This window comes from Physeter macrocephalus, chromosome 13, assembly GCF_002837175.3.
Source record: "Physeter macrocephalus isolate SW-GA chromosome 13, ASM283717v5, whole genome shotgun sequence".
Lineage (NCBI taxonomy): Eukaryota > Metazoa > Chordata > Mammalia > Artiodactyla > Physeteridae > Physeter > Physeter macrocephalus.
Window position 1 is genome coordinate 23,869,315 of NC_041226.1, and position 21,828 is coordinate 23,891,142.

General features: G+C 44.8%; 1 protein-coding gene across 19 annotated transcripts in view; it reads left to right on the forward strand.

Moving 5' to 3' along the window:
- Positions 1-21,828, forward strand: part of ENOX1 (ecto-NOX disulfide-thiol exchanger 1) — a 657,005-nt gene that overhangs the window by 140,390 nt on the left and 494,787 nt on the right. Inside the window, exon 1 of one of the 19 annotated variants that reach the window (XM_028497883.2) lies at positions 14,525-14,617. The exons of the other annotated variants lie outside the window; for them this stretch is intronic. The gene's annotated coding sequence lies outside the window, so the exon portion shown is untranslated. Of the gene's footprint in view, positions 1-14,524; positions 14,618-21,828 lie in introns of those variants that run through there. 19 annotated transcript variants of the gene reach the window in all.

Here is a 21,828-nt window from a genome sequence, read left to right on the forward strand (position 1 = left end):
ACCGGGGCACGAACCCGTGTCCCCTGCATCGGCAGGCGGACTCTCAACCACTGCGCCACCAGGGAAGCCCTATACTCAGAGCTTTTAAGCTGATAATATAAAAGTCATGAAGAAGAGCAGAGGGCTTGTGGCAGAGAACTCAGAAGCTCGGCGTGCTCCTCCATGTCTTGCTGCCCTGACATTTGGCTCTCACTAAGCTCTATCAAGTTTTCTCTAATTCCTCCATATGTTTACTTCCTTTTCCCCTTTTCATCTATGACCATCATTTTCGTGGCTTTTCCTTCCTTTTGTTTTTGTTTGTTTATATGACCATTCAGTTTGTTCATTTGTTCATTCACTCATTCATCCATTCAAGTATTGTCCTTCTCACATGTGCCAAAAATGGCTCTGGGGATAACATCAAGGTGGTCACAGTTTAGGTGGGAGGTGGTCATGCAGAACTTGTTGCTGTGATGGGGCTCTGTACCATGTGCTCCTCGCACACAGGAGAAAGAGCAACGGAGTTGGCTTGGGGAAGTCAGGAAATGCTTCAAAGAGAAGGTGGCATTTGAGTGGAGATTGAAAAGAGTGAGAACCTTGCCAGATGGACCAGTGTGGTGGAGAGAGAACATTCTAAAGGAGAAAGGGCGGGCGGCCTAGCAGGGAGGTGTGGGGAGCAGGGTGTGTGTGTACTGCTTGCTGTTTGGGCGGCCTTGCTGGAGCATGAGGTGGGAGGGAGGGTGTAGGGCTGGCTGACGCTCTGCGGGAAAGCAGGCATCAATGGAGAAGGTCCCCTCACATACTGTGAGCCTTCGTTCCGTCTCAGGTCTGCAACCTGCAGTTGCCTCGGGTTCATCCTGCACCTTGCAAGGAGGCTGCCTGTGTTAACAGGCTTATCTCCTGCCAAACTCCTCCCAGCCTCACTGCTGCGAGAGGGAAGTCAGGGCTTCCTAACCTGGCTCTCGAAGAGCTCAGCGCCCTCTCTCTCTCTCTCTCTCTTTTTTTAACATCTTTATTGGAGTATAATTGCTTTACAATGGTGTGTTAGTTGCTGCTGTATAACAAAGTGAATCAGCTATACATACATACATCTATCCTCATATCCCCTCCCCTTTGCGTCTCCCTCCCACCCTCCCTATCCCACCCCTCTAGGTGGTCACAAAGCACGGAGCTGATCTCCCTGTGCTATGTGGCTGCTTTCCACTAGCTGTCTATCTTACGTTTGGTAGTGTATGTATGTCCATGCCACTCTCTCACTTTGTCACAGCTTACCCTTCCCCCTCCCCATATCCTCAAGTCCATTCTCTACGTCTGTGTGTTTATTCCTGTCCTGCCCCTAGGTTCATGAGAACCATTTTTTTTTTTTAGATTCCATATATATATGTGTTAGCATACAGTATTTGTTTTTCTCTTTCTGACTTACTTCACTCTGTATGACAGTCTCTGGGTCCATCCACCTCACTATAAATAGTTCAGTTTCGTTCCTTTTTACGGCTGAGTAGTATTCTATTGTATATATGTGCCACATCTTCTTTATCCATTCACCTGTCGATGGACACGTAGGTTGCTTCCATGTCCTGGCTATTGTAAATAGAGCTGCAATGAACATTGTGGTACATGACTCTCTTTGAATTATGGTTTCCTCCGGTAGATGCCCAGTAGTGGGATTGCTGGGTCATTTACTCTGTAAATCATCTGTCCTGGCTGCACTCGCCTGCTTTGCTTCTCACACACAGTTTGTTCCTTTGTCCTTCCAGCCTCCATCTTCAGAACCCCCCATCCTTCAGGACATCACTCAAATCCATCCCCTTTATGAAACTTTTCTCCACTCATGAGTAATTTACCCCTTCCTCACTACAGGGGAACTTTCGTTGTACTCCTCACATCACAGTGTCACATTCCTCTCTTATCTCATGGGTTAGTTCTATAACACCCTCAGAAGGGCTGGCAGGTGCTGAGGAAACGGGCTACATACCTATTATGTGCCCTGTTTGTGCTCAAAGTGCAGCCTCTTACATATTATCAATGCTGCATTGATGTTTGTTAAGAGTGGAGGGAAAACAGAGTTCCTTTAATTTGTAAGGCTGCTACAGAGGTGGAACCGAGGGGTTGATTACCTGTCGTATGGAAGAGGCTGTGGTTAATGTAAGGTCCAGATGACACTCTTGCAGGGCAGAATAATTGTCGGTGAAGGGAGAAGGATTACATTAAGCAAAAAGCTGGGATATGGACAGAAAAGCGGTCCACTTTGAAAACTAATTAAACTGCCCTAACGCTGAGACGTGGGAAGAAGAAACTTAGAAAGCCATTAAGCCATGTGTGCCTGGTCTTGACAGCGAATGACAAATGCCATAACAGGTGAAAGCACCCATATTGCATTAAGAAGCTCTGCATCTTTCTAAGAGATGGCCTCTGGAAGACTTGATTCAATTTAAGACTTCTCCATTGCAGATCTGGAGACAATCACAAATTCAGAAATATAAATAGATATTTATATAAATATTCATATAAATATATTGAAAGTCTGCTGCCACTGAGCTCAAAAGACCATAATCCTATTACTTGTGATTTTGAGAAGGGTAAGTATGAGTAACTGAAAGGAGACATCGATTGAAGGACTAATATGAACAGGAATAATGGAATTAAAGTAATTGAGGCAATATTGGGCCTAATGGACCTTGTTCTCTTAATGCCTCTCTTCTGCTCTTCGTATCGAGTTGGCCCTAAAGTCCATTGGACTCTGTGCACCGGGAGAGAAGAACATAATGGAAGAATTAGTATTGCTGTCAATAAAAGAATCAATCTGTTGTTTTTCCAGAAGAACATCAATCAGTCTGTGAAATCAATTAGCTGGAATTTTTTTACATTCAGCTTATAAGGTAACGAGACAAAGCGATGAGCAAAGCCCGTCTGTCTCGCACGTAGTAGATACTCAGGAAACGTTTCTTGAATTAAAAGCCAAAGGAGACCATGGATTTAGTTGAAACACAACTTCAGTGTAAGTCCTTTCGTCGGTACTGATTCAGTCCCATCCCTTTTCCTTGATGGACTGTGTCTGTCATACTGTAAGTAGAGATGATTCAGGTTCATTGATCTCTGCAGTGAGTTCTCTCACACGTCCATTGCCGGGCAGCCCAGGCCAGCCTCGCGTGACCTTGGATCTCTGTATTACGCAGGGTCTGACCAGTGGCCTGTGACTTGGTTTTCGGCCTTGTAGAGCACTGGCAGATTACATGATTTGGAGAAATATCTCTTTGATGACATTACTGCCTCTTCAGAAAACTTCAGTGTCTCGCCTTTGTCTCCCAAGTTACAGGCTCATTATGCTTTAGAGTCCCTTCCCCACCCCACAGAGCTTCTGCGTTTAGACTTCTCCCACAGCCTATCCACACTGAACTCCCACCTGCCCCTACCCAGGCCCGATGCGGAAGGCAGATTGGTCTCTGCACGGCATCATCCCATTTTCGAAAAAACAGGCACAATGCTCTCCTTGGAATTCTTCTTCTCATATGTAGATCCATCCAATTAGAGTCAGTCTGCCCAAGGCAATCATGATAGTCCTTAAAACTGTGTGTTATCAAGAATCATGCTGTGAAGACGTTTATTTCAGTGAGATAAATGGCGTTAGGAACTAGAGGGTTGCAGGCACACAGTAACAAGGTTGTTTTACCAGCAGGTATTTCAATGATAATGGTGTTTTCAGTATCTATAGGAGTATAACTTCACAACCTGAACATCACTGAAAAGTATATTTCACTGTATCCCTTTTCACAAGTTTGTAGAGAACTAAACTGGTATTTTAAAAAATGATTTCAACATCGTAATGACCCGCTATGGTGAAAAACTGAGAGTAAAAACTTAAAGCAGCTGTATTTTAAGTAGAAGAGCCTTTTTTCCTTTCTGCCTTACTCTGCATTAAATAAATCTTATTTCTCCATCAATTGATCACATCAATATCTAATACACATTATGCAGACTGAACAGTAGAAATGTTTGTAACGTTTATTCTTCGAAACTGAGTTTAAGTTCTTCTTCCTCCATTGAGTTTGCCTCTTACCGTTCCACTCTTCTGTCATAGTTTTCCCCCCTCTGGATACCCTTTTTTAGGCTAATTATCCATTCAAGGACCTCTTTAATATTTAATCTTTTTGAGAATTTTTAAAGGCTGTTCTGAAATAAGGACATTTTTATTTCCCACAATGCCCAATGCATCGTTAGGACAATGTGACATCCTTGTTTACAAAAAACATAACAATTATTAAATTCAGTTTCACCCCAAATTTCTCTTTTCCCTACTTGCTATTCCACCTGAACATTGGGTCTTGTCTAAATGGTTAAATTTTTTAACAAAAAATTGAGTAGGGCTTCCCTGGTGGCGCAGTGGTTGAGAGTCCGCCTGCCGATGCAGGGGACGCGGGTTCGTGCCCCGGTCCGGGAAGATCCCACGTGCCGCGGAGCGGCTGGGCCCGTGAGCCGTGGCCGCTGAGCCTGCGTCCGGAGCCTGTGCTCTGCAACGGGAGAGGCCACAACAGTGAGAGGCCCGCGTACCGCAAAAAAAACAAAAACAAACCAAAAAAAATTGAGTAATCCGCATTTCAGTGTCAACATGAAAGGATGAAGAGTGACTAATAGGTTTCAGGTTAAAGATGGTACATGTTTTATTTAGTTACCGGCACTTCCTGAAACACGATTAAAGTGACACTTAAGGGATTTTTTTTTTTTTTTTTTTGCGTTACGCGGGCCTCTCACTGTTGTGGCCTCTCCCGTTGCGGAGCACAGGCTCCGGACGCGCAGGCTCAGCGGCCATGGCTCACGGGCCCAGCCGCTCCGTGGCATGTGGGATCCTCCCAGACCGGGGCACGAACCCGCGTCCCCTGCATCGGCAGGTGGACTCTTCAACCACTGCGCCACCAGGGAAGACCGGGATATTTTTTTTAAAGTTACATATCTATAAGAACAAAGGAATGGGGCGACAGCCATAGCATTTTGGAATCTGGGATACAGGTGGATGAGTGACAGCTTACTGAGCAGAGGAGAAAGGGAGAAGCAGCCTAATTTACACTGACGACTTCTACGAAGCTCAGGAATTTTCAGCAACAAGATCCCCTTGGAAATGAGAGTGAAGACAGGATAAAATGAGGAGTATTGGCTGAAAGTTCAGATCTGCTCCCCAACTTTATACAAGCAGGTAACCAACTGCCCCTCTTTCACTCCATAATAGGAATGGAGACTTTTTTTTTCTGTACAGATGATAAAATAGAGGTTTCTGGATTGGAAGGTATTAGGAAAAGTCAAGCGGTATTATATAGTCTTGAAATCAGGGAGATTGTACTGATTTACCAAATCCTGAGAACCATAACTACCTTCTTCTCCCTGCCCCCTAGCCTGAGGGCAGCCAGGATGATACCCTATCTGCAGGAGACTTCCCTGGGATTATGACCTAAAAATAAAACTCAAGGATACTGACATCAGGGGTTCCCAAAGAAGAGGCCCTAACTAGAACAATCCTAAAATAAATCTCAAATCAACCCCTCCCCCCCCACAAAACCTTCCTGTTGACTTTCTCGGGCCTCACCAATAATTACCAGCAGACAGCTAAGGATCATCAGACATTTAAGGAAAGTCTCTATTATGAGAGACAGAAACTAAAACATGCAAACAGAAAAAAAGCAACTTGGAGGAAAACAGAACCTTTGCAGGAAGAAGATATCTTAAAAAAAGAAATCATTTGTATCTTCAGATAGATAAGGTGTGATATTACAACTGTGAAACAGAAGAGAATTTATAAGGGTTGGGAGATAAAGTTAAGGAAATTTCCCAGAATGTGAAGTAAAAGAGAAAGAATAGAAGATGATATAGAAAAAATAAGAAATTTATAGGATTGGTTCATGAGGTCCAACGTCCAAAAACAGCAGCACCAACTTGAGAGAATATAGAAAACTAGAGGACCGAAAACCATCCAAGGAATAATTCAACAAAATCTCCCCCAACCAAAGATAGGAGTTTCCCAATTAAAAGGTAATACCAGTACATGGTCATGAAACTTGACAACACTATGATGTGCTCCAATAAATGACAGGGTAAACCAAAAAGACCCCAGATCCCCGAGATGGGACCAACATAAGAGCCAGCTATGCAGGGGGACAAGTGATCCACTGATCTCAACAGGAGTAGGTAGAGAGCTTCAGCAGAGACCGCCTGAAGATGGTGAAATTGATAAAACACCGGATCTGTTCCTACTGAGAGGAGATTTACAAATCTTGGGGAGGCTTTGGGGATAACCTCAGGATAATTATATAAGGAAACTAACCAAAGTGAAATGTAACACTGATTTGTTACATTGAAAGGAAACATTTCAATGAAATGTAACAGGAAGGAGAAAAAGGAATGCAGAAAAGGAAATGTAATCATAGAATATTACATGACTCAGATACTAATAATGTCTCTGTAGCTATAATGATATAAAATGGGTATTTAATATAACCAAAATTGTGCTAGAATTCTGAGGATAGGAACATGGGACAGGTGTAGGTGGATGAAAACTAACCAGCCAACCAACCCTCATCTTCCTTATTGGAAGGCCAATAGATAACACCTAAAATTGAAAAGCCAAGAAATAGTGATACAAGCATGTTATTAAAATCAGTTCTCAATTTCGCCTCGATGTGGCGCACATAGGAACAGATACTTAATAACATAGTAAGCTGGGGACATCCATTTGGGGACCTTTGTATAGCTAAGAAACTTCCAAATAAAATCTTTTCAAATTTTCTAATGAGAAACCTGAATTTGCTTTCATGAACATAACTTCTTTTCATATTGCTATTTGCCTAAATAGCTAAATAGAATTCTTGATCAAGGTGTCAGTGATTCTCCCCTTGGAATTCATATTAGTCACTGTCAGATACTACACAGGCATCGATTAAGAAATATTCAAGCTGTTTCACCACTATTCCAAATTTTACAACAGTTAAAATTATGTTTAAAAAATCCAACAGCTTTAATCATTTTCTTTGCTCTATAAATGCAATACTCCGATACTGCCCTTTGAATTTGTTTTCTATGAAGTAATGAAAAATGATGACGGGGCCCTAATTGGTAAAATGCGTGTTCATTGTCAGAGCAGTCACCCCATAGGTAGCTTGGATGCCAGTGAAAGGGCACATTAGCCCCCAGGGGAAAGGAGTTACTGAAACCCATAAAGAGAGAATTTGGGGAGCTGATAGCAAGAGCTTTGCCCACCAGTTCCCCCTCCCCAACTCACTAGAGGCCCACCTTCAGCCAGCTGTGCTTTGCACATCTGGAATGCAAATGCCTCCCCCAGCTGCATGGACGGCTTCTCCAGAAGGGCAGTGGTGCCTTCTGCAGCGGCCTGTTAACATGGGTGTCCCTGGACATGCAGTGCTTCTCAGCAGAGCAGTGGGGACTGTGCCTTTGGACTCTGGGGAAGCTGATGGCCAGCTGTGACCTCTCCACCTGCTTCTCTGAGGCTGAGGGGTGTCAGGACCTCAGAGCAAACCTGGAACCAAGTCACAGCACAGCAGTGTGCTGAGACCTACCGGCTGGGATGCACTGATTTCTAGATGTGGAAGCAGAGTCCCAAATAATGACTTAAAAAGTTGTAAGCCGTTAACCTGCGGGCCTAGCACTACTTAAACAGGTGAGACTGTGTTACGAACAAATTGGTATAAATACAAATTGATTCTCAAGGACTATCTCTCATGTCATATTAGATCTTCCAGACCTGATACTTCATCCAAGGATTGGAAAGAGCTGCATTGAACCCCGTTTCCATGAGGCGAGACAATAAAATATATGTAATTGTGGAATATGGCCCACTTCTTAAATTCAGAGGCTCTTCAGTTTGTGGATTAACCACATGCTGTATTTTACCATTTTGTCTCAAGTATGAAGGCAAAGAACAATACATCTGAAGATAGTAAACTTCATCTTTTAGTAAGAGGAAGAGAAGTTGAAATTAATGGGGAATAGAACTTGTGTTTTGAATGTCCGATTGTTTATTTTCTTGCTGTCCCTTTAACATGGTCCTAGGGAAGTTAGTAATAATGTTTTAGGAGAGGAGTTAGGGAATGGATAGTCACTCTTTCGCTAAATTAGCTGGAAAAGAAGAAAGGCAGTTAAGAATACGGAGCGGTGACTTCTCACTCTCCTTCTACAGAGGGGAAGCAGAACGTGGTCCATTTGGTGCCCTTCATATTCAAGGCTGAAATTGGAAACAATGGTGCTTTAATTCGCTGCTGAGTTAATGGGCCTGCTGATTTGTTCTCATTTTTCAGGCCTCTAAAATGTCCTTAAAACCCTCTCAAGGGTTTTATACTTTTAGCCTGAGGTCTCTGTGCTTCATTTTTCCTTTTGTTCTTCAGACACTCTCATTGCCTCTCCTTGTTTCATCTTCTGAGAGGTTCAGAATAATGCATGGTATGTACTGAATAATTTGGATGGAGCTTGTGACATGTCTTGATGATGTTAAGCCACTCAGAATCCTAGAAAATAGTCCCAGCTTGCATTAGCAGTAGATTAATGCAGGTGAACTTCAGAGTCTTAATTTTCAAGAATTTACATTTTTACCAGTGATGATTGAAAACCATTGGCATTCTTTCTGCCTGCATTACTGATTACAATTGCAAATACTTGCAAAAAGTGCTAGGATGACTTTTCACTGTTCCATAAGGAGCAGAGTATTATTTTACCCGTTTAATGGCTATTAAATATTTAAAAAACAATTTTCCAAAAATACATCCATAACTGTATGTAACATGTGCATAAATCACAATGGGAAATATATTCTGATATGCATGCCTAATAATACTTGTGTAGATTAGTGTCCGTGTCTAAGAGAATTTGCCGAGAGGAAAGGTTAAATTCGGGGGAGGTTTCTCATTTGCAACTTTGTCCCGAGGACGGAACAAATAGGGGTGCTTTCAGATGAAATCAAGCAAGCTATTACTCAGGTAGTTACTGACTTTTTGCCCCAGGATTTCCTGGCTGTGAGCTGTACGCGAGTCCCAGCCTCAGGATCTGAATCAGGAATGGTGGAAAACCATAGTGAGTTACTTATTTGGGATGTGGGATCCAGAAGCCCATCACCTCTTGAATTTTCCCTGTGAAAAACGAGCAAGGGTTATTTTTTAATGTTAAGGGAATTCCTTCCGAGTAGAGATTCAAAGGAGAGCAGGAACGTATTAGGGGAGGAGTCTTAAGAGAGAAGGGTTAGCCTCGCCTTCTGGAGAGCAGAGAGGGGGCAGGGCACAGGGGTGGGGCCTGTGAGCTGGGGGCACAGCTAGAAAGGAGGAGAGTGAGGGGAAAGCAGGGAGTCCGCTGGTGGACTTGAGATTGGGGCGGAAATTTAATTTCAGAAGAAACATTTGGAACACTTGGCAACATGTCACATGATTGATCAAAGTGACATTTGGGGGAGGTAATTTGTTTTTTTTTTAACATCTTTACTGGAGTATAATCGCTTTACAATGTTGTACCAGTTTCTGCTGTATAACACAGTGAACCAGCTATACGTATGCATATATCCCCATATCTCCTCCCTCTTGTGTCTCCCTCCCTCCCACCCTCCCTATCCCACCCCTCTAGGTGGTCACACAACACCGGGCTGATCTCCCTGTGCTATGCGGCTGCTTCCCACTAGCTATCTATATTACATTTGATAGTGTATATTGGGGGAGGTGATTCTTGCTGTGGGTCATACAGTAACTCAGAAGAGGGAGAAGGCAGGCACATGGTGAGAAGAGCTGCAGTGAGGAAGGGAGAAGGAGAAGAGATTGGCCTTGGTGACAGGACTGATAGAGAAGACAGAAGATGAGGAGAGCTTACTGAGAACTTTCAGTCAAGGCTGGGGGGCTGCCTCAGAGTACTCCTCCCATCCCTACCGGTCCGAAAAAAAAAAAGAGGGCGTATCCAAAAGATTATGTACAGCAGATGTCCAAATGCCTTCTAGAATAGATCAGTTCTCTTCCCAGCTTGCAAGTCATGGAACCGTGGCAACGGAACAGTTTGCAAAAGATAGAAATTTGGTCGGTTCTCCTTTGGACGCGCTACTACGACCCTTTCCCTCATTCCTCCCGCTCCCGGGAGATCCTGCAGTCAGCAGTAAATAAAGGGGTGTGAGAAGAGTTAGCTGTCGGGAAGGGAGCACAGGCCCCGGATGGGCTGCGCACGCACAGTAATTGGATCCGGGTGTGGGGCTAAGCATTCCATGTCACAGAGAGGAGATGGGAAGAGCCGACGCTGGAGAGCACACACAGTAAGCTGCCTTTTGAGGCCAAGGGAGGAAAGGAGACAGAGAAGGAGCAGTCAGAGTGGCATTAAACCCGTGAAGTTGATCTGAACTTGACAGGGATATTTGCTTCCTTAGAGCTGATCGTATGACTTGTGCTTTTAGGCCATAAATGAGGGGACAGTTCCATCCCCCAAGACTTAGCATCCACAGAGAATTCACAATATGAATACAGCAAGGCAAGCCCCCAAAGCAGCCTTGCTGAGCAGATGTTCAGCCACCAGAAAGATTTTCATGAGCCTCTTTTACAAATATAGTTCCCCATTATTCTCCTTAGAGTCAGCCTCTTAGAGTGAGAAGTCTATAAATGAGTATTACGAAGGGAATTTTCAAGAAAGTCCTGCACTCCGTAGTGGTGGAGCTATTTGAGCAAAATGAGTGGAAGTGGTCAAAAGGTACAGACATCTAGTTATAAGATAAGTCGTGGGGATGTAGTGTAGAACATGGTAACTCTAGTTGATAACAGTGTATTGTACATTTGAACATTGCTAAGAGAGTTGATCTTAAAAGTTGTCATCCCAAGAAAAAAAAATTTATAGCTGTGTGTGATGATGGATGTTAACCAGACTTCTTATGGTGATCATTTTGCAATATATTCGTATATTGAATCATTATGTCGTACATCTGAAACTAACATAATGTTATGTGTCTCCCAATAAAAAAATTTTTTTAAAGAGAATACATTAATTTTTACTTTGTAATCAAAATCAAGCAGCACTCACCCAACCACCAAGATGGATTGTAATACTGAACACTTTGTTCTAAGTGGGAAATCCCTTTGAGTCTTGTATCAGTTAGGGTTTTCCAGAGAAACAGAATCAATAGCTATGCACACATCTATGCCTGTGTGTATGTACATATAGTATATTTATTTTAAGTAATTGGTTCACATAACTGTGGGAGCTGGCAAGTCTGAAACTCAGGGGTGGCCAGCAGGCAGGAGCTGATGTCGTAGCCTTGAATCTGGAATCTGTAGGGCAAGTCGGCAGGCTGGAAACTTAGGCAGGATTTCTTTTTTTTTAAATTAATTTATTTTATTTATTCTATTTTTGGCTGCACTGGGTCTTTGTCGCTGCACGCGGGCTTTCTCTAGTTGTGGTGAGCGGGGGCTACTCTTCGTTGCGTGCGCGGGCTTCTCGTTGTGGTGGCTTCCCGTGTTGGGGAGCACAGGCTGTAGGCCCGCGGGCTTCAGTAGTTGTGGCACACGGGCTCAGTAGTTGTGGCTTGTGGGTTCTAGAGCGCAGGCTCAGTAGTTGTGGTACACGGGCTTAGTTGCTCCGCGGCATGTGGGATCTTCCCAGACCAGGGCTCAAACCCGTGTCCCCTGCATTGGCAGGCGGATTCTTAACCCCTGTGCCGCCAGGGAAGCCCTAGGCAGGATTTTTATGTTACAGTTTTCATGGGATCTTCCCGGACCAGGGCTCAAACCCGTGTCCCCTGCATTGGCAGGCGGATTCTTAACCCCTGTGCCGCCAGGGAAGCCCTAGGCAGGATTTTTATGTTACAGTTTTCAGGCAGAATTCTTTTTTCTCCTGGAAACTCAGTTTTTGCTCCTAAGGCCTTCAACTGATTATATGAGGCCCACTCAGATTATCCAGGGTACTCACCTTCACCTAAAGTTAACTGAGGGATACTGTGAATTTCATCTACAAAAATACCTTTACAGCAACAGCTAGACTAGTGTTGGACCAAATAACTGGGCACCAAAGCCTACCAAGTTGACATCACATACCTCTGATTTTTACTTTGGCGGAAGAGCAAAGTTAGCTGTGTTTTGTCCCGCTTCCTCAATGTTGAAATCTTTACAATGAAGACAGATTTTCTTAGTGATTCAAAAGTGGCAGTTTTGGTGGTACCTTTTTTCCTGCCAAATTATGAAAAAAAAAGAAAAAAAAAACTTTGAAAAGCTGGGCAGCATCGGCACCTTACTTCTGTCTCACAGGATGCAGACGGTCTCGTCTCCCCCGTCTGGTGAGTGGGTGGCATGGGTGGTACAAGTTATACTCTTCCTAAACTCTGTACTGAGACCACTCCCCTGACTGTGCAGCCATTGCGGGGGATGTGGGGAGTTAATATTTTCTGGGAAGAACTTTAATGTTAGGATTTACTGTCTTTTGCACATATAAATTTGAAGCTTTAGCGTTATGGTCTTCTGGTTATTTGCATTTAATATGCATGCAAATTCACAATGTATACTATGTACCGAGCACATAGTTTATAAATCAGTACTTTCCCTAGTTGTTAGCAATTTTGGCCTTGTTAAAAATTAATGCTTTGAAGAGATACATGATTTCAAATTTATATGTAGTATCTTTAGTTTCCAGAGGGAGATATGGAGTACATTCTCTGCTGGAAAGGTAGAGCTCTGCTGTAAAGTTCTCCGTGTTTAAAGAAGTTACATATAATGCTACAGGTTAGAATGCCTTTATTTATCTTTCCTATGAATGGGTTCGGATTAGTTGTCACAGATGTTTGTTTCCCTTAACAATGCTGAAAAATATGTGTCTCTGAAGCATGATTGCAACCCACAGCATGCTGATACAATGGGGAGGGAGAGTCCTTTCAGGTGATAAGCATACCTCACGCAACAAGAGTACATATTGTACGTTTAATGGAAGAAGATCAGGTCTGCACCGCATGACCCAGAGCAGGAGGATCCCAGAGAGAGACTCTGAGGCCTCTCTGGCTGCCATTTAGGCTTGTTGTCTTGGCAACCAAAACACAGCCATCAGTCCTTTCCTGGGCCACGAACTCCAGTCAGCCCTGACTCCACCACGCCCTTCCCTCCTCCCCCTTCCAACCTATGGCTGGTTCTGCCCCAGCAGCTTCCAGGCAGCTTCAGATTTTCCTCCTCACACATCTCCAGGCCCCCACCTGTGTCTATTCTTGCCCCTCTGGGCGATTGAAACCTCATCACCGGCCTCCTGGCTTCTCAGCTGTGTTACCTCTTCCATCAGTGCAAACAAGGTTTCCCAAACCTTCCTTCCCACTATTGAAGAAAGTCCTCTTTCAGTTTAAACCTCCAGGCATTCAGCATCCTCTGCGGGGAGCAGGCTTCCATCCTCAGCTTCAGCTGTCGGCTCTGTTGTACTAGTTAGTTACCCTTCTCTTTCTGCTCATCTTCACGGCTATTAGTCACCCTCCCCTACAACTTACCCACACTGTGGATGGCTTTACCCTCTCTGTCTCTAAGATGTCTCCGTCCCTCTCAAAATCAGCCCTCCTTAAGTGATCGTGGACAAAGGATCTCCAGCTGACAAGTTGGTGATGGCACCAGCACCAGCATAGTCAACGCCGTATATATTACCACCAGCTTCTGTGTCAGCATAGTGCTAGTAGTTGCATAAAATGGACTAAATTCATCCGGCCTGTGAGACATTGACTCGCGGACCAAGTCAGGGCCTCTGTGTGTTGTCGTGCAGCCTGGCAAGGACATAAGTCAGGGTGAGAAGCCATTTTGGCTCTGCTCACCCACACGGTGTCCTTGGGCACAGCTGGATCTGCCAGGGTAAGAGGTGCCTTCCACCCCCCCACTCATCCCCCGACAAAGGCACCTTCGGTAACCAAACTGTGCTGAGACACAGAGCCGAAGGGGCCCCATTTTCTAGCTCCTTTGTGGGCCAAGGTGGCATCACTTACTAACTTGCAGATGGGCACCCTCTGCACTTGGGGAGGCCTTAACTCACGGCATGTATGTGAAAATCAAGAAGAACTGAAATGAAGTTTCCTCTGAAGAGGAGAAAACATCCAAAGGAGGACCAAATCTACCCTCTCTCCTTTAGAAACTGTGAATGGTGGGGAATCGTACTTTTGCTTTTGGATTATGTGACAGTGTTTGATGAATGTGATATAAGTACCGGGTGAAATGATTTTGTGGTAATAATGACATCCAAGCGAAATGTTCTGCAGTCTTTCTCTTCCCCTTCCTCATCCCCTCTTTTTTCTTCTTTTTTGGTAGTAAGCATAGCAGATTATAAATGTCTAAAATATTTTGGGTGGCTCCGTGATGCATTTTTACCAGGCTGGATTGTATCATAAGTAACTGCAGCCACCAGGTTCCATCCATGTGCTGTGGGCAGAGAGCGGCCTTCTAACTGTCACAGAATGTTCGGGGGCATGGAAGCCACATGCTTGATTTACGTACCGCTCAGGAGCCTTGAGGGTGAGGACTTGAGCCTGGCTTACTTCTGGAGCTCAGACATGGACTGATCTCTCCCATGGCTTAGGATTCCCCAAAAGAGGCTGGACTGAGAGAAAGCCACATGGGAAGAAATCTGCCCGTGGGACCAGACTGAGCGACCTGGGTGTCCAAGGGAACAGAGCCTCCAGGTACCTCTCCTGACTTAACTAGCTTCCCCTCAGCTCCCCTTACCAACAGAAGACACCTGCTCACACACACACACAAACAAGTATGCTCTGGCATGAACGAGACTGTGGCATACGGCGTGGGTTGGCAAACCCCGGCCCTCGGGACAAATCCAGCCTGTGACCTGTTTTGGTAAGGATGAAAGGCTAAGAATTGTTTTTATGGTTTTAAAGCATTGTAAAAACAAAGCAAAGAAGAATGTGTTACGGAGATACATTACTTAAGCCTTTGAAGCCTAAAATATTTATTATCTGGCCCTTTAAAGATAAAGTTTTCCAGTCCCTGCAGAGAACTGGTCTCAGTGCCTAACGACCTCTTCTTGGTGGTCCCTTTTTGAAAGAGCAAGGCCCGAGAGTGGAAATGGTTTCCCTGATGGCCAGGCCTGGAGGTTGGCGATTTAGAGGAAGTTATTTGTCCAGAGAATGTTGTTGGGGGGGGTCGATGGTGACTTGTGGATGGCGGAGCAAGGAAGGGTCGGCGGAGCCGACGAGAAGCACAGCGATGAAAAGAAGAGGAGAGGAGAGGAAGGCTCTCAGGTGCGGGAACAGCCACGCCCACAAGCACCAGGGCATCCCATCGGAGTCACCGAGGAGAGGAATCCTGGGTGGAGTGCGGAGAACCGGGACCCGGGCTTTTGCCTTAAACACAACGTATTTGTAGCACCATGAGTGAGGAGGCCGGGGTTTGGGGGGGGACTTTGTGTTTACACTTATATTTAGTTCACAAAGTACATCTCATTTTGGAATTGTGAGAACCCTCTGAAACAGGTGAAAGGGTGTTTCTTTCGACTTCAATCTATAGAGAAGAAAGGATTGATGCTTGGTCAGAGGTGTATCCTGTTCAAGGTCGTACAGTTGTTGTATGGTGGGGTTGGAAATCAGACTCATATTCTGGCTCTAAAATCTGAGCACCATCCTCAGGGTCAGTGAATTATCATTGTGAAGTGTTAACTCTGCACCCCAGCTCCCCCACAAAAAAGGCTTTCCACTCAAAATGAAGTCTATATGTAAGTTTCTTATGTTAACATATAAAACAACAAAAATGGGTAGAATAGCTCTAGAACTGGAATCATTTTGCGTATCTCACCTTTGTAACTTTCTCACATGGCAAAGTATATGTGGGAGAGAGTCTTAGCAGGTGTACAAGATGGCTTGCGCTGCTCTGGATTGTTTGTGTATGTCTGGGAACGCTGGCTTGAGACAGATTGCTTGGCCATTCTAGCTTGACCTTCATAAAGAACCTATGAAAGGAGCAATTGTGAGAAATAATTAATGACACTATAACAATCTTAATCAAAACTGGAGTGGCTTCCACTATTTTACCATAGATGTCACAGCAAGATGCTGTTTATCAATAATAGATAAAGTGGCTTGTTGTGTGTATGTGTGATTTGGATGGCAAAGACCATCATTCCTACCCGATAAGACAGGAGAGAGAAGTTTACACGTTTACTCACCATCTAGAGACTTTGATATTTTTCTCCTAATTAAGTGTGCAGGGGAGCCAGCTGGGTCTGCGTCGGCTCTGGCTCTCCATCTGGGTCTGAACCTGAGCAATGGATTTGGTCCTGGAGCCAGTGTCACTGATACAGGAAACAGCCAGCCACAGGGAAATCCATCACAATGAGAGCAATCTAGCCGTCCCAGGAATCTGACCGCATCCATATTCAGATAAGGAGAGCGCTGAGTGGTCTCACTGAGAGTGATATCAGGGACTCTGGGGGTAATGCTGCCTTTACACTGCTCATAAAGTAGGTTAAAAAATAAAGCCTTAAAAGTCATGCTTGTGGGGGCTTCCCTGGTGGCGCAGTGGTTGAGAATCCGCCTGCCGATGCAGGGGACACGGGTTCGTGCCCGGGTCCGGGAAGATCCCACATGCCGCGGAGCGGCTGGGCCCGTGAGCCATGGCCGCTGAGCCTGCACGTCCAGAGCCTGCGCTCCGCAACGGGAGAGGCCACAACAGTGAGAGGCCCGCGTACCGAAAAAAAAAGAAAAAAAAAAAAAAAAAAGTCATGCTTGTGAAGAGTGAGGACAGGAAAATGAGCGAAGCAATTCACACGGTGTACTTTTCTTTGGAGCAAGAAGTTGCGTCAATTTCTCAGAGTGGCTATTTCATCTTTTACCTTCTCAGTAAGAATGCCTGGGTCAGCCATGGGTTAGCAGCTCAGGATCTGACTTGGATCTTTGCCTTACTGACTCCTTGTACCTTTTTGATTTCAGCTCAAATGTCATTTCTTAGAGAGCCTTCCTCCCACCCAGTCTGGGGTTTCCTTCCCCTGGCTCTGCCCCAGTGTTCGCTATCTCTTCATTTTGTTTTATTTTCTTCACAGCACCTATCACTGTTTGAAATTGTTTTATTTCTTTATTGGCCTGTTTACTGTCTCTCTCTCTTACCTCTGGAACATAAGCTCCATGGAACAGAAGCCAACTGTTTCTCTCTGTTTTACTGTTGTTTTCTGGAGCACATAGAACAGTGCCTGGCATATGGCAGGTGCTTCAGAAGTTCATCGAGTGACTCAATGAAAGAATGAATTAGTGAGGAAGTACGTGGTTTTCTGTTACTTAATTCCACAGCATAGGGCCCAGATACTGGCTTGTGGTCTTTCCCTAGTAGGAGAATCCAGAGGGACTCTGTTAGTTTTCTATTGTTGCAGTAAGACGTTACCACAAACTTAGCGACTTAAACAGTACAGATTTATTAGCTTAAAGTTCTAGAGATTAGAAGTCCAGCACAGGTCTCACTGGTTTAACATCAAACTGTTAGCAGGGCTGCGTTCCTCTCTGGAGGCGCCAGAGGAAATCCATTTTCTTGCCTTTTTCAGCTTCTAGAGGCCACGCACATTCCGTGGTTTGTAGCCCCTTTCAAGATGTTCAAAGCCAGCAATGATGAGCTGACTCTTTCTGACTGCCATCTCTCTGATTCACTACAGCTGGGGAAGCTTCTCTGCTTTTAAGGACTGCTGATTAGATTGGGTTTACTTGGATAATCTAGGAAAATATGCCTTCTCAATGTCCTTGTTACTCACGTCGGTAAAGTCCTTTTTGCCAGGAAAAGTAACATAGTCACAGGTTCCGGGAAAAGGATGTGGACATCTTGGGTGCGGGGCGGGGGGGCGGGGAATGGGTCATTATTCTGCCTACCATGTGGATTTACTCACAGAGCAGGTAGAGGATGCTCCAGCCCAGAACATTGTATTCCCAGAATATATATTGTGAAGGACAGAGTCTTCCCAACACATTTATTCATTCAGTAAGAAAGATTTCTGGAGCTCGTCACACTCTCTTTGACAGTTTTGTTTCTGATGGCAGAGTGGGCGAGGCTAGATTGCTGTTTTGTAGGGTTTTTGTAGGGTTGGGTGTGGGGAACTTGGAGAAGTTCACCTGAATTCAGGCCCAGGCCTGACGGTGAGAAATTGCGGTGCTAACCAAAATGGGATCAGTGTGTCCAGTGGGGACTCATAGCAGCTGTAGTCGTGGTGACAGATAACATTTATTGAGTATAGGCCTGTTTGGAGCAATTTATTTAATTCATGCAATCTGTACAGCAATCCTGTAATAGAGGTACTGTTATTATCCCTATTATATAGATAATGAAACTAAGGCACAAAGAGGTTAAATAAGTCGCCTAAGATCTTACAACTAATAAGTGATTGAGCCAGGGTTAAAAATCCCATTTCGTCTGGCTCTCGACCCTGCTCCCTAACCACTGTACTCCCCCGCCTCTCATGGGGCCACTCAGAGAGTAAGCTGAAGGAGCGAATGAGAGGGCCAGAGTGGGGTCTGGAGGGCACAGCCTCAGTTTCTGTGCAGGTGTGTTGGGGGGTGGTTGATTGGACCCCTGGGTTTCCGCCTCCGGAACCTGGGCCAGATGGCACTGTGCGCAGGCGCAGCCCTCCTCCCGGGGGCGGGGGGGACGTGGGAGCTGCTGTCTGTGCTGGGAGGATGCAGAACCACGCCGCCCGTGGGCGTTCCCTGTGAGGCGCAGGCGGAGGAGCCGCGGTCTGAGCCCCTGGCCGAACCGTTTGCTGGGCTTCTGGGTTTCGTGGCGTCCAGGGTGGAACGGTTACAGAAGAAAGAGTTGGAAGCCCTGAGCTGACGTGTCCGCTTCATCGGTTACCAGTTGTGGGTTTGGGCGAAGCCCCCTGGATTCACTGAGCCGCTGTGAAGAGAGCCTACGAATTGTCTGCATCTCCAGGTGGGAGAAGGATCAAATGATTATTGAGAAGTGCTCTGTAAATATTGGTTATTACTGCCCATGAGGCTGACCAGCAAGGTGGGGAGAAGGAAGCAAGTTGGGGCACCTCAGTGCCTCAAAAACCTGTCTGGCTTTTGTCAGCCTTGGGGTAGCCTGAAGAGAGGGAGCAAGATACGAGGTTTTCTTCCCATGAGACTGATTGATGGCGGGGGTTTACAGGTCAGCCTGGGAAAGCATGCAATCAATCAGAGAGTAAGAAGGATATCTTGTTCGGGGCGTATAGATCCATGGTCACGATGGCGCTAATAACCCGGCAGTAGACAAGCCGCCTCCACTTGTTCCCGTCGTCCCTCATTTTAGTAGCTATCAGGTGGCCAGGTCTTGTAGGAAGGTGGTTTTCTCTAGTGGGTTTGCCATGATTGTGTGAGCACAAGTGACGGCTGTGAGTTTCAGGCTTCAGAGGGAGGTGCAAAAACTTCCCTTGGAGTTGGTGAGCCTCTGCAAATACTTAATCAATCACACGTAACTGTCAAGAGCAGTGAAGGTTCTGAGATTTTACCCTGCCTGTGAGCTAATAAGTGAGCCTGCCACAGTTCCATACATGTTGGAAAAAGACACAAAACTCTGGGTCAGACACAAAGGCTTCTATTCCACATGGCACAGCCTGCGGCGCGAGCTTCCTGCTTGCGTCAGTTTCCCTTGTCCCCCAGTTCCCAGGGGGGCAACACTGAGTGACCCCAGGTGGGTACTTCACACCTGGTGGGTCTGTGTCACAGCTGAGGAAGGCAGAGTTTAGGAAGCCACCAGTCTTATAAAGAGCTGCTGGCAAATGTACTCAGCCTTTATTATCCTGGTCAGGTAACCAATCTGTCCTCTGTCCTCGAGGGAGATGCCGTCCTCATCCTTCCACGCTGTTTAATTTACAGACATCCTTGTAAAGATAGTCTGGTATAAACGCCATCACAAGACATGTAGTAAAGCTTCCCAATAGAAACTAATGCATAATTAGCTAAATTCCTAATAATGACCTATCAAAGGTGTTTGTCTTTAAATACACGGAATTGTACCAGTGAGTTGATATAATCTGAATTCTCTTTAGGAAAAAAATTCATTTCTAATTCTCTTCACTTACTGAGTTCTGCTCAGTATTTTTGGATGGTGATTCAGCCAAACTTGTTGCTTATATTCTCAATTACCATGGAGTTCAGAATTTCTAATGAATTGGTAATTGAAGGATATTTTAATTAAAAGTGGTTTACCTGGAGCGTGCAGAAGGCATGTGATTGATTGTTTGATCAGCTTTGGTTACAGGAGTAACAAAAGTAAGAATTTAACACTTTGACAGTGGATGATACTGATAGAAACTTACCTAAAGAGTTTTGCTTAGAACAATACACACTTTTCTTTGATTTCCACGATAAACTTGCTAGGCGAATTCTACTGGGAAAATAATTATTTGAGGTACAAGTTTCCTTATATTTGATTTTTCAAATAATTCCCCTAATATGTTAGATCTTTACTTATGATCATGGTTGAAAATTGTAGCCCTATCTTTTCCTATTCAGTACGTAGCCAGTGATAAATTGAACCCCAAAGTCTTGGATAATCCATGAACTAAATGAACTTTGAATTTGTTTAGGTTTAAACTTGATATAAGGACCCACACGGTGCTGTAAATGTCAGGAAGTTCTAGGACTCACATTCTTCCTGGGGGTTGGTGAGGGCTGTGAATGTGACTGGATCTAGACTGAATGCAGCTGGATCTGGATTGAACTTCAGATCTGCCAATTCCTAATTCTGTAATTTGCCTAAAATATCAGAGCCTCAATCTCCTCGTGTAACAACTGTAGATAATGACTACTGCATCATAGGATAGTTGTGCAGCCTAAATGGAGTAAGTTATTCAAAGCTGATACATTCCTTTAATAATGTCAAGGGAATATTGAAGTCAGTTCAGGACCATTATAAAGTTATTTTGATTACTTTCAGCTTGGGTGAAGCTTTAAATTCTTAAATTCCTTCTTTAAAGCACTCATTTATTGTCTGTTACTTTTCTAGTTATCTAGGTGCATTGGGGAATTAAAATCATCCTTTAAAAATCATCCCATGGGCTTCCCTGGTGGCGCAGTGGTTGAGAGCCCGCCTGCCGATGCAGGGGATACGGGTTCGTGCCCGGGTCCGGGAAGATCCCACATGCCGCGGAGCGGCTGGGTCCGTGAGCCATGGCCGCTGAGCCTGCGCGTCCGGAGGCTGTGCTCCGCAACGGGAGAGGCCACAACAGTGAGAGGCCCTCGTAAAAAATCATCCCATGCTATCAAAAGCTCATAAATTGTGAGATGCTAATAGGAAAGTCAAGATCTGCTCCAACTTATTTCAGGAGTGCCCAGAACTATCTCGGGAAAAGAAAGGGTTGGCTTAAATTCCCAGCATAAGATGCTTTGCAGATTTCAAATATGTCACTCACTATAAAATCAAATCAATTATTTACCAGCCACACACATACTAAACAGGGTTGAAAGTATAAAGACCACAGGGAAGAATGGATGGGTACCTTACTATTACCACTGCTAGTATTAAGAAATAACGACAGCTCACGCATGTGTGATGCCCTCAGTTTTATGGGAAATCAGGAACTGAATATTTAAAAACTAATTACGATTAATTAAGATGACTGAAAGAGCCGTGACAGTTTGGGATTCTATTTTTATCGATTTAATCAATGTCTCCAATGAAAAGTAGGAAAGAGATTTTCAGACTTGACAAACAACATGACAGCTTTGCAGTGGGAATGGAATGAGAAAGCACAGTGAGCGGCTGTGAAGTTCTGGACTTTTTAAAATAAGCAGCTGCTGTGTTCTGAATATGAAGGCACCCATGGCTGAAGAGGTAGAGGGGGAGAGGGAAGTTGATGTGCTGAAGGAAGATAAATGGTAAGGTGCCTGCCTTCTCCTGAAGTGTAAATCTCTATTCGCTGCTACCA